The 12,571-nt window shown below is 43.4% G+C and overlaps 1 protein-coding gene and 1 non-coding gene across 2 annotated transcripts in view; one reads left to right on the top strand and one right to left on the bottom strand.

Moving 5' to 3' along the window:
* THSD4 (thrombospondin type 1 domain containing 4) overlaps positions 1-12,571 on the top strand; it is a 624,572-nt gene that overhangs the window by 403,767 nt on the left and 208,234 nt on the right. The gene's annotated exons all lie outside the window — the stretch shown is intronic.
* Positions 5,321-5,459, bottom strand: LOC130036895 (small nucleolar RNA SNORA15). The gene has a single exon (XR_008794467.1). It is a non-coding gene; the product is annotated as a small nucleolar RNA SNORA15 (small nucleolar RNA).

The following is a 12,571-nucleotide window of genomic DNA, read 5'->3' as shown; positions in this document are numbered from 1 at the left end:
AATTTGTTTAACGTTTTTAAGAGGGCCTCCCAAGGAGTGTCCAGGGGGTCTGGGGCCAGTCCCAGCATTACTTGGCCTCCCGTGCCCAACAGTTCAGAGAGCCTAGGAATGGAGAGCTGCTCAGCCTGGGGACCACCAGGCTCACTACAGAAGTGCTGGGGGCACCCATGGCCACACCTGGTCGTGCTCCAAGGTGCAAACTAAGTCCTGCTTTGCATATGCCCCTGGTCACTGAGATACCTCTCCAGTCTCATGCAGAATTTCAGACAAAAATTGGTGCCCCTGAATATCATAACACATTATTCAATAATAGTATTCTAAACATACAGTGAGACTTATTTAACTCAAACCCTGTAATTAAACACTCACATTTAAAATTTTTAAAATAATCGTGTGTTAGAGTAAAAGTCCTGAGATAGAACTCTTGAGATCAGTTTTGGCTCACGCCCCTGAAATGAAACTGGGTTCATTTTCAAACACCAAGAATTGCCTTTGTAAGGTTTTGTCATCCCTAAGGTGGTCCCTGCTGGGAGTTCTGGTGCCATTATTGATCTGGTCCAAGCCCTTGGAACTCACCCTAGCCCTGTTGATTCACAGTCTCGTTAGAATTCCCCAGAGATGTGTGTGAATGCCAGTTCTCAAAGCACCTGTACTGGTTTGCACTCACAGCAGCCCCATCAGTGTCCTTATTGCCACACACATTTACCAAGAAAGGCTATTCTCATCCATAAACATGAACTTCTGCTGTCTTAGGTGAGCATGACACCATGTCATCTACCTCTGTGATTCTTTGCTTACTTCTCATGTCTGACTTCTTTTCACCTTCCATTTTTATGTTGTATTGTTCTTCATTTGTGAATTTCCTAATTGACACTTCCCCCATTATGTTACATTCTCTTTTTTAAAAAAATTATTAGTGAATCACCGTGAGGTACAGTTACAGACATAACAAACTTTCATGCTTGCTTTTCAGTCATACAATGATCGAGTACCCATCCCTCCACCAGTGCCCATTCTTCACCACCAATGTTCCCAGTATTTCTCCCACATCCCCCCCCAACCCCCCCCCCCCCCCGCCTCTGTGGCAGACGGATTCCCTTTTTACTTTCTCTCTCCTTTAGGGTGTTGTGGTCTGCAGTGCAGGTATTAAGTGGCCATCATGTTCGGTCTATAGTCTACTTTTAGCCCGCATCTCCCATCCCAAGCGGGCCCTCCTAGCACCCTTTACTTGGTGATCCCTTCTCTATCTGAGCTGCCTTTTCCCTCAGTATTCAAGGCCGGCTTCTAAGCTGTGGAGTAATCTTCCTGATACTCATCTTTACTGTTCTTGGGTGTTAGTCTCCCATTCTATTCTACGTTATTTATTTATTTATTCTACTTTCATCCTAGTCTATTCTACTTTATATTCCACAAATGAGTGCAATCTTTTTATATCTGTCCTTCTCTTTCTGACTCACTTCACTTAACATGATACTTTCCATTTTGATCCACATATATGCAAATTTCACGACTTCATCTTTTCTCTCAGCTGCATAGTATTCCATTATTATGTTACATTTCCTTTTTCCAAATGAAAATAATTTAGTGTATTGATTTTTCTGCTGCTTGTACAAAAGAAACTTTAAAATAAGACTGTGATCACTTCTACTTATGCAATTTAGAATTACATTAATAATACCATATTACGGTTTACTTGAAAGAAATTACAGAGAGGTAAAGAAATTGAGGGGACCAGCAAGAAGAGTGCAGAAAAACGAGCCACAAATAAGCAATGATCAGCACAGGATTTGACATTCCCCGCTCCCACCCCTCGCATCAAACAAACAGCAACAATAAAAAAACAAACTTTTTTAAAATTTTTGTTGTTGTTGTTGGGGGTTTTGGGGTGGGTTTTCTTTTGTTGTTTGTTTTTTTTTTCAAGCCACACTCAGTGATGCTCGGGGATTTCTCCTGACTCTGCACTCAGGAATTACTCCTGTTGGTTAGTGGGAGACCATATAATTGCTGGGGATCGAACCCAGGTTGGCTACATGCAACACAAGCTCACAACCCATTGTACAAGAAAAAACTGATTATCTTACCGTTCTGGGGTAAGATGTCCACATTTGTCTCATTAGTCTGAAATCAAGGTGTTGGCAATATTGCATTCAGTGTGGAATCTCTAGGGAAGAACCCTTATTTTCTTGCCTTTTCTAGCTTCTGGGGGCCTCAACATTCCTTACTTAAGGTTCCCTGTCACCTAAGCCAGCAGTAGCAGACTGGATGCTTCTCCTTTCCAGTTACACCTTATCCCTCTACCATGTTGAGGGGCCCTGGTGTTACACAGGGATCCATATGCATATTCCAAGATGATCCCCATACTTCAAAATGATGTTGAGCCACCGTAATTCTATTTGCTATTTCAATGCCTCTTTGCCATACAGAGTAACCTATTCAAATGTTAACCTATTCTAGGAAGGGGCGCCTTAGGGGTGGATAGTATTATGCCTGCCACATCAATGGGTTATTTTTTTTTCTGTGCTCAGTGATTAGTCCTGTATGGGCTCAGGAGACTGTAAATGGTACTGGGGATTGAACCCAGGTCTCTACCTACTATTCTATCTCTCCAGCACCCAGTGAGTTGATTTTTGAGTTAGGTTCTCAGTGTGGTATGAGGTGGAAATCCTACTTCATTCTTTTCCCTGTAGCTATTAAGTTATCCCAGCCCTATACCGTCTACTTTTGTCTTAATATAATATCCAAGTATCCCAAATTCCATCATTATATAACTCCAAATGCTCCGATAGGATTTCAGTGTTTCTGTATACCATTAGCATGCTTAGCAGTTCCCATGTTCATAACCCTTGCTTCCTGCTATTCACCATTAAAATTGTCGTTATCTAATTTGTGGGTTTTAAAAATATTTTATAGACATGAGCCTTTATCCATTTTATATCATGTAACTTATATTTGAAGCAATTTGCTTCTATCCATCATCCTAGTTTCAGCTTCTTCATCTGGATGACAGCCCTAAAACTGTCCCTCAGCCTCCACACCTACCTCTCTCCACTCCTTTTCCACAGAGTAACCTTTACACAAAGGGCAAATTCAATCATAAAACTACTAGCTCTTCTCTTAAGATAGAATCTCATTAGAAAAAAGGCAAAATCTCTCTCTTTCAAAACACAGTACCCAAAAGAAGAGATAGAGAACAAGGGGGAATGCCCTGCCACAGCGGCAGGGTGGGATGGGGGGGATGGGGGGTGAGAGGGATGCTAGGACCCGTGGGGGGGGGAGGATGGGCACTGGTGGAGGGATGGGTACTTGATCATTGTATAACTGAAACCCAAGCACAAAAATTTATAAGTCTATAACTGTACCTCGTGGTGTTTCACTAATAAAAAAAATGATAAAAAAAAAAGGCAAAATCTTCATTATGTCCCCACCCTTCGACTGCAGCCAATCAGGTGCCATGCTCACATATGCTTACTTTCCGGGGCCTTGTGAAAGCTGTCCTTGCTCTCACAGGAGCCCATCTCTCTGAGGAAACTAGCCCCCACACAGCTCTCCTTTACAGTCATTTCCACATTGCAAGTTGAAATGTACTGTTGGCTTTCATTAATGTTGGCTGTCTGCACCAGATGGTCAGCACCGAAAAATATAAATTGGATCTGTGCTCACCGAGCCCTACATTCCAGCCCATGACAGGTAGAAATGCTTTGAGTAAATAGACAAGTGAAATATTATTTGTTTTGTTTGGGGGCCACACCTGTCTGTGCTCAGGGCTTACTCCAGGGTCTGTGGTCAGCATTCACTCAGGTGAGCTTGGGGGACTAGATGAGGCACCTGAAATCAAACATGGGGCCAGCGGTGTAAAGGCAAATACCCTGCCCACTGTCTTGACTTTTGATTTCATGTACAGCATTTTTTTTATTTACAGAATTTTAAAAATACATATGAATCTTTTCTGATCTCTGCCTTTGTTTGCACTATGTTTAAAAATTCTTTCCCACTCCAAGAACATAAAAATATTTATTTTCTTTGACTGCCTTCATACATTCATATTTTACATTAAATCTACCTGCATTTTTTTGGCATATGGTATAGATTAGGGAAATAACTTTATTTCTCATATGTTGGCCGTAGTCCAAATCCTTTTCCATCCTTTCCTTGAGGATTGGAAATGACTCATTGATTGCATACTAAATCCTTTTTCATGTCTAGTTATAGAAAGAGCATCTATTCCTATATTAGTAGTTTATGCCACTGTTTTAGTTTGAGGAGGGGTGCAAGCAGTGCATTCTTATCTGACAGTCATATTTTTCTAAGAAAATAATTTTTAAAAAAATAATACTTTCACATTATGTACTTAGATTTCATGGTACTAGAAATAGAACTATTATAGTATCATCAAACTGGAGGAAGTTTGGGGTTGAGCCACACCCAGTGGTGCTTAGGGCTTACTCCCAGCACCGTACTCAGGAATCATTCTTGGTGGGGCTTGGGGAACCACATTGGGAACCACATTTGGTGCCAGGAATTGAACCTAGGTCAGCCCTGTGCAAGGCAAGTACTTCACCTACTGTACTATCTCTCCGGCCTCCCATTAAACTTTATTTGCAGTGTCAGAAAACAATAGTGACTTCCACACGGCCTGTGGCCACACAGATTGATGAACTCCCCCACCCCCAAAATTTGCAAATCAGTAAGTCTAGAATAAGACCCAAGTGTGGCCCATTCCTCAAAGCTGCCGATGCTGTTGTTTAGGAGACTCTTGGCCTTAAGAGTAAATACTTGATATCAACCCTTTATCAGATGGGTATTGGGTAAATATCCTTTCCCATTGCTGGGCTCTCCGAGAGAGGTGGAAGAATCAAACCCAGGTCGGCCGCATGCAAGGCAACCACCTTACCCGCTGCGCTTTTGCCCCAGCCCAGATGTTGTTCTAATCAGAAAAAATTGTGTTTTCTTATATTTTACATTCCGAGATATATTACATTCTTGTAATCATATTAAGTGGGGTCTAGTTTACACTTATAACACATTATAGCTTGGAAGATATGCCTTTCAGATGCTTAGTAGCCACGTTTAGACTGTGGCTCTGTAGTAATACTTTTCCCTGCCTTGAATTCTCCTTCTCTGAAGCTGTCATTATTGGAAGTCTGAAGCTCATTCTTCCCAGGTACTCCTTACATTTAGAAACATTTATAAACCTCCATGTGCAAACAATAGGATAAAAATTCTGTTGCATTTTCTAATTTTTTTCACTTAAAATATCTTAGAAATTATGTTCCACATAATTTCATAGGAAGCAAATTTATTCCTTTCTTCCTTCTTTTAGATTTATAGCCACTTTTATTAACGATGTGCCACAGAAAAGGCAGTATACCATAAAAAACCATTTCAAAGGAAAACTTTACTTTTGCATGGTGTCTGGCTGTGTAAAATATTGATACAAAGAGCACAGTAGTCATCCACACTTTCTTGCTTTCTTGCTCTCTCTTTTGCTGCTATATAGTATCTGGTTTCATGCACATTATATTTTAGTCTTTATTGATGGGCATAGAGGTGGTTTCCAATATTTGGTGCTTGTTAACAATAGGAGCTGAAATTTTCTTTTTTTTCTTTTTTTTTTAATTTTATTGAATCACTGTGAGATAGTAACAAGTTTTCATGTTTGGGTTACAATCACACAATAATCAAACACCCATCCTTCCACCAATGCACATTCCCCACCACCAATATCCCCGGTATACCCCCCCTTTCCCATCCTCCCCCTGCCTCCATGGAAGACATGATTCCCCACAATCTCTCTCTACTTTGGGGCATTATGGTTTGCAATACAGACCCTGAGAGGTTATCATGTTTGGTCATTTATCCACTTTCTGCCCACATCTCCCATCCCGACTGATTCCTCCAGCCATCTTTTTCTTAATGATCCCTTCTCTATTCCAGCTGCCTTCTCCTTGCCCATGAGGCAGGCTTCCAGCTATGGAGCAATCTTCTTGTCCCATGTATCTACTATCCTTAGACGTCAGCCTCATGTTATATTGTTTCATACTTCACAAATGAGCACAGTCCTTCTATGTCTGCCCCTCTCTTTCTGACTCATTTCACTTAGCATGATACTCTTCATGTCTATCCATTTATAAGCAAGGTTTATGACTTCATCTCTCCTGACTGTTGCATAGTATTCCATTGTATCGACGTACCAGAGTTTCTTTAACCAGTCATCTGTTCTAGGGCACTTGGGTTGTTTCCAGATTTTGGCTATTGTGAGCAGTGCTGCAATGAGCATATAGGTACAGATGTCATTTCTACTGTGCTTTTTGCATCCTCGGGATATATTCCCAGAAGTGGTATTGTGGGGCCATATGGAGGAGCTGAGCTTTTCTTTTCTTTTTCTTTTCCCTGAGATCTTGTTTTATTTTATTTTATTATTTTTAAATTTTTATTAGTGAAATACCATGAGGTACTTTTCAAAGAGGCAAAGAGTAGTCACAGGAGCTAATGACAGTCCAGAGAAAGAGTAGCTAATATTAAAGAATACATGGGGCTTATATAAGGACACATGACACTTGGGGGTTATTTCTTGTGCTTCATGCTGTCTTGAGAGGTGTGTGTCTGTGCATGTGTGTGTGTGTGTGTGAACAGAGGAAGGAGGAGGCTGAAACGCCAGAGAGCCAATTGCAGACAGCCTTGAAGGGTCCCATGAACGAATTTGGATTCACCCGTAAGTAGAGGATCATCAAAATGGGAAGACTAAATAAATGAGTGAATTATATAATTGGGGGTTGGGGATGGGGCTTGAGGGACAAATCATCCATACTGATGAATTCTGGCTAGATTGAGAAAGCATGAGGGAGCCAGAAGAAAACATTAGAGCACTATATGGTAATAATTGCTGCAGGCAAGATCTATGATGAATATTAAAATCAGTGGACAGAGCTTTGAAAAACCAGATATTTGCATAGCCTCAAAGTATTTCCCTTCAAATATGTATTAATTATAGTGATGGTTTCAACATATGTCCAATTACTCTTTGATACTCCCCTTCCAGGAAGTGGAACTTAATTCCACGGACTTACTGACTCACTTCTAATGAATAGGGGCTGGGAAAGAAAAAACAGTGACTTAGCAGTGGACACCAGGTGAGCAAGGTTTACATCCCCAGTAATGTCACATTGCTATGGGGTACCCCTGAGAAATGCAGTGAGAAGGTACTTCATCCTTATGGTGCTCTGACTCTACATCAATAGCCCTAGGGTCAGTGGAAGAAACATCAGTTACACCCAAATTGCAGATGCTTCTACTTCTCAGAAGCATCAAGATCATGAAAATACAGGCTGAGACATTGTCACAGAGTAGAAAAGACTTAGAGGACAGTTTAGCTAATATAGTGTGGGATCCTGGCACAGCAAAACAACACCACTGTGCCGCTGTGCTATCACTCCTTAAACCCTTTGGATGACATGGGCAAATAATTTTGCAGGCTGTTTGAGGGGAGTAGACCAGATACTATATGTAAAGTCCTTAGACGATGCATGACTTGGAGTGTCATGAATGTTGGCTAGTTGGAAGCAGAGGAAAACCAGAGAATAGTGTTTCAAAAGCATGATTTTTTTAAAGGGCGTGAACTTCACATCACTGAAGATGGTTTTTATTGAAGAAGTGAAAAATGATTTGCACTGTCAAGGAGGCGGAAAAATTATACTCTTCATGCAATGTACCATGGCTGGTGGGAACATTACATGGTACTGACAAAAGAAAACAGTTTGACACATCCTCAAAAAGTGAAACATGAGTTTTCATATCATTCAGTGATTCTACTTTTTAGGTTATGCCCAAAGAAATTGGGAAGTTGGAAACTGAAACAAATACTTGTACACCCATATCTATATTTGCATTAATCACAAAAGTCAGTGGCGGGAATGATCCTTTTATTCATCAACAGATGAATGAATAACCAAAATGGAGTTTATCTTTATATTGGAATATTATTCAATGTAAAATAAATAAATAAATAAATTTTCTAACACATGTTACATCATGGACAAATCTTAAAAGCATGTTAATTGTAATAAGCCCAGTAAAAAAGGATAAATATTGTACTATTCCATTTTTTATGAGGAGCCTAAAATAGGCAAATTGACAGAGACAGATAAAATGAAGACTGGCCTCAGGAGGGAATGGGAAGTCACTGTTTACTGAGTTCAGTTGTTTGGTTTGGGATGATGACAAGTGTAGTGATGGATATTGGTGGTGTTTGTGCAACACTGTGAATATACCGAATACCACTAAACTCTGCATTTGAAAAAATGCTCAGAATGGTTTCAAGGAGATTGTACAGCTGATAAGGTGCATACATGTCAACCTGGTTTGATCCCTGGCACCCCGTAGGTTCCTCCTATCACCACCATAAATGATCCCTGAGCACAGAGCCATGAATTACTCCAAGTGTGGCAAAAAAAAAAAATTGGTTAGGTAGTAAGAAATTTGTGTTTACCACAATGCTTTATTAAGGGAGAAATACAGAATAGTGTAGAGAATGCTGAAGATAAGTCAAATTAGATAACCATTGAACATTTATATTCTCTATTTTATGACATTTTCAGAGACATCATAGTTGGGCACAAGGTCCAGAGTCAGACTGCAGTGGTTGTAGGGTGATTGCAAAGTGTCTAGACTAGGCATTGGCAAACTGTAGTCAGATCTGGCCCATTGCCCTTTTCTCTAAAAAAAAAAGCTTCATTGGAATACCACCCTACCTCTTACCAGAAGTACTGTCTTTGGTTGCTTTTGTGCTATGACAGTCTGGTTGAGTCACTGCCACAGAAGTAATATAGTCCGCAAGACATTTACTATTGAACCTTTTACAAAATTTCTCACACCTTTTCTAAGTAAAACTGCTAGACTTGGCTTTCTTGGACAACTGTTGTGTTTCTGATATGGTTATTGAGTAGATGAAATTGTGCATTTGTGATGTGGTTATTGAGTAGATGTAATTGTCACCCAATGGAACAAGGTCCCAGGCTAAACAATAATAATGATGAATGAGAAGGAAGATCAGGAGAGAAGACTAGGAAAGAAGAGTTTCCTTCCTCCCTTCCTCCCTCCCTCTGTCCTTCCTGCCATCCTCCCTCCCTCCCTCCCTCCCTCCCTCCCTCCATCCCTCCCTCCCTCCCTCCCCCTTCTTTCCTCCCTCCCTCCCTCCCTCCTTCCCTCCCTTCCTTCCTTCCTTCCTTCCTTCCTTCATTTCTCCCTTCCTTTCTTCTTTCCTTCCTTCCTTCCCTTTTTCCTCTAACTTTATGTAGCTTCTGTCTCTTACAGTCCTCAAAAGGGGAATTATATCACCCTCCACCAACTCTCCCCACATATCCTATTCCCTCTGTTAAATTGTCCTGTGTCTGGTCAAGCTAAACATTCTGACACTGCAGTTTGCTTTAAAAGTAATGTTGGTGGGGCTGGAGAGATAGCACAGCGGGTAGGGCATTTGCCTTGCACGCAGCCGACCCAGGTTCGATTCCCAGCATCCCATATGGTCCCCTGAGCACCACCAGGAGTAACTCCTGAGTGCGGAGCCAGGAATAACTCCTGTGCATCGCCGGTGTGACCCAAAAAGCAAAAATAAATAAATAAATAAAAATTTTAAAAATTAAATTAACGTTGGAGATATCAGCAACTTGAGGCTCTTCATGTGTTTGCTCATTTGCTTTCTGAAGCCTGTGATGGTATTTTTGTAGATGGATTTGGAAGGGGGCATTACAGGGGTGCACACTGCCCACACCATGTCATTCAAGGTACCTGTTGGCTTCCCAAGCTGTTTCCATCGCTGAGCCCTCCCGTTTCTATCCCAGCACGAGCAGACCAGGTCTTAGGTGGTCTGTTTGCTTTAGTAAAACCAACTTCCCCAACCCACTCCCCTCCTCCCTGCTCTGATGGTTACCCTGAGGTTTCTCTTTCAAGTCCTCCTGCACTCTGGTGCACTAACCCCTGTTCTTTGCTGCTACTGTCACTGTTTCCCAGTTCCCATTCCCTCATGTTCCAATGATCAATGCATAAACACACAGCTCCCTTCCCTTGCAGGCTGTTCAGGGCTTAATTTCTGCAAGTCAGCAGTGAACTCAGAGTTCATCCCCAGAACCCTTGATTATAGCAGTGAAAAAACCAGCGGAGATACAGAAAGGGTGGACGAGGCATCCAGGTACACACAGCCTGGCAGCAGCAGCTCCTGGTGAAGGCAGGTCCCAGGTCTCCCAGCTCCCAGTGAGATGCTCATCCTGCCACAGTCCCCCTACCTCTAGCCTCCCTAGGCTGCTGAAGCAGGAGCCATCTCCGTGCCTGGGGAGTGCTTACCTTGGAGCCCTTTTCATGAATGAGGCCAGATGCAGAACTCCACATTGATCATTTCCCTCCCTCCCCTTTCTGCTTTCTGTTAAAGGCAGCCCCCCCCACCCGCCGCAACACCCCCCCCCCCCAAAGCCCCAGCGCCCAGCTGGCTCCTGTCCCCTCCCCCAGCCGGGAGAAGTTATTCCATGAAGAGATCAGCTTACCAGTTTTCTTCGGAGCAGAGGCTGAGCTCGGAGCTCCGGGGAGGACAGTGAGGGAAGGCTGTGCGGTGCTAGCAGAACTCCAGGCTGGAACCCCAAGACACACGTGCATCTGCTAGCTGTTAGCACTTGGCAGACGGAGCGCTCCTCTAGGGCAGTTCTAACTTGGGGTAATAATGTTTGTCAGCTACCTGATATTAGCATTGCTCTACGTTCAAATAGCACTGCCAGCGAGACCTGGGGGAGAGGTAAGCCAAATAAAATCTCTTGTCAGAAATTGTATTTTTGCCGGCGTTCTATTTCTCCTTTGGTCTACCTAGAGGGATGAGGGAATGGGCTTTTAGGGTGGCAAGGAATAATGCACCCGACTGCCTTTGTAGCCTGGTTTTGCCTTTTCTTAGAGGACTGTTGTCTTTTCTTCTCAGAGAAGTCTGTCATTTCTAACAGCTCCTTTTGAGGCTGTTGGAACAGTTGCCACATGGGAGAATTACGGGGGTCTCGGTGACACATTCCTGCATGCTGTTTCCTGTACCTTTGGAGGGAGTGGAAACCAATGTGGCGAGCAGATTCAGAGAGCAGAACTTACCTTTTGAGATTGTTTTCTCCCGTGTTGCAGAGGGTGTAGGGGCGGTAGAAGAATTGCTTTGCTTTACTGGTTTGGCATCACATTTTTCTCCTTTATGGAGTTGATGTGTTTGGGAAAGTTGTGCTGAACTTTCTAGCATAGGTTTGAGGAGAGAAGAAATGGCTAAGAGTGTGTCCACATCCACCTCTGAAGAGAGGCATATGTAAAGCCCTCAAAATGATTGCTTCCTATTGGGGCTCACGTGTTTGCTGGGTGTTTTTTGCACATTTGTTGCACATTGCAGATGCCTCTCAGAGCCAGGGATGCACTTAGGCATCTCTACCTTCACCTTTCAATAAGCCTGCAGCAACTGTACCTCATCCACTCTTTATTCCCCATTCCCGTGAAAATGCTCAGACAGATGCCTGGGTAATGAAAGGAGAGCCTTTTCCCTAAATCCATCTTCTCCCTTGTTAAGCCAAATGAAAAGTGTATCTCCTAAAAAGGCCACAGGGCCACTTCAGAGCTCTCTGCCTTTTGTTTGCATTGTCAGAGGAACAGGCTCTGAAAGCCCTAATGTAATTACTTTCCCTTTTCTAAAGAGAGTGGAAGTGAGCTTGCCCCAGGTCCCCCCACTGCAGGGCTGGCCATGGCCACAGCAGGCTGCTTGCTGTTTTTGCCACAGACATATGGCTCAGAGTGGGCAGTGGGCCATTTGGTTTCGATTTTTCAGCCTATTGCTGACCCATGTTCTCTGTCCTGCAGAAATTTTCTGGGCCTGTGGGGTGTGTGTGTGGTGGTGGTGGTGGATGGGTGAGTGTGTGTGTGTGGGGAGGGGGGGGGGAGATGAAGGTCTTGAACGGGAACTGAAGGAGCTAAATGGGTAGGGATGCTGGGAGCTGAAAGCAGACCATTGCCCTCTAGTTGTAGTTGAAGTTCACAACTTCCCCGTTGACTTTTTACTGTGCGGTGCAAATGACAAATGGGCCAGCCCAGTGCAGCCTGGAGCGCTTCAGCGCAGGAGAGGGGAGCTCATATGGAAAATATTTCTATCACTGCCGCCTGTGCATATGGTCTGGGGAGACCCCCAAGCAGCACATATCACAGCGCCGCAGTGGCCCCTCAGTGGCGTGCCAATTACTCTTATTAACAGCAAGGCGAAGAACTGGTTCCAGGGAGCAGGGCAGGCACACATCTGGCTCCTGGGGCAAGGCTGGTCTGCCTGGAAGGCGTTTGGTGGCTGCTGTGTCGTGGGGGCAGGGGGCAGAGGGGGAGAAGATTGGGGTTGGAGGGCAGCCCTGTCTCAATGCAGAAGAGAAATAAAAGGGGATAACACCCTAATCTTGATGCAGTTCTGACAGTGCTGGAAGTAAACAGGAGAAGCAGTCCTGTCTCATGAGTGCAAGCGTGTGTGTGAACCAGTCCCGAGTCCCAACCTGCAGGCCCAGAGGTCCAGCTTTTCTGCACTGTTCCTCTC

Source organism: Sorex fumeus, unplaced genomic scaffold, assembly GCF_029834395.1.
Source record: "Sorex fumeus unplaced genomic scaffold, SorFum_2.1 ptg000067l, whole genome shotgun sequence".
NCBI classification, from domain to species: Eukaryota; Metazoa; Chordata; class Mammalia; order Eulipotyphla; family Soricidae; genus Sorex; species Sorex fumeus.
The sequence above is the reverse complement of the archived record's forward strand: the minus strand, read 5'-3'. Positions and strand labels throughout refer to the sequence as shown.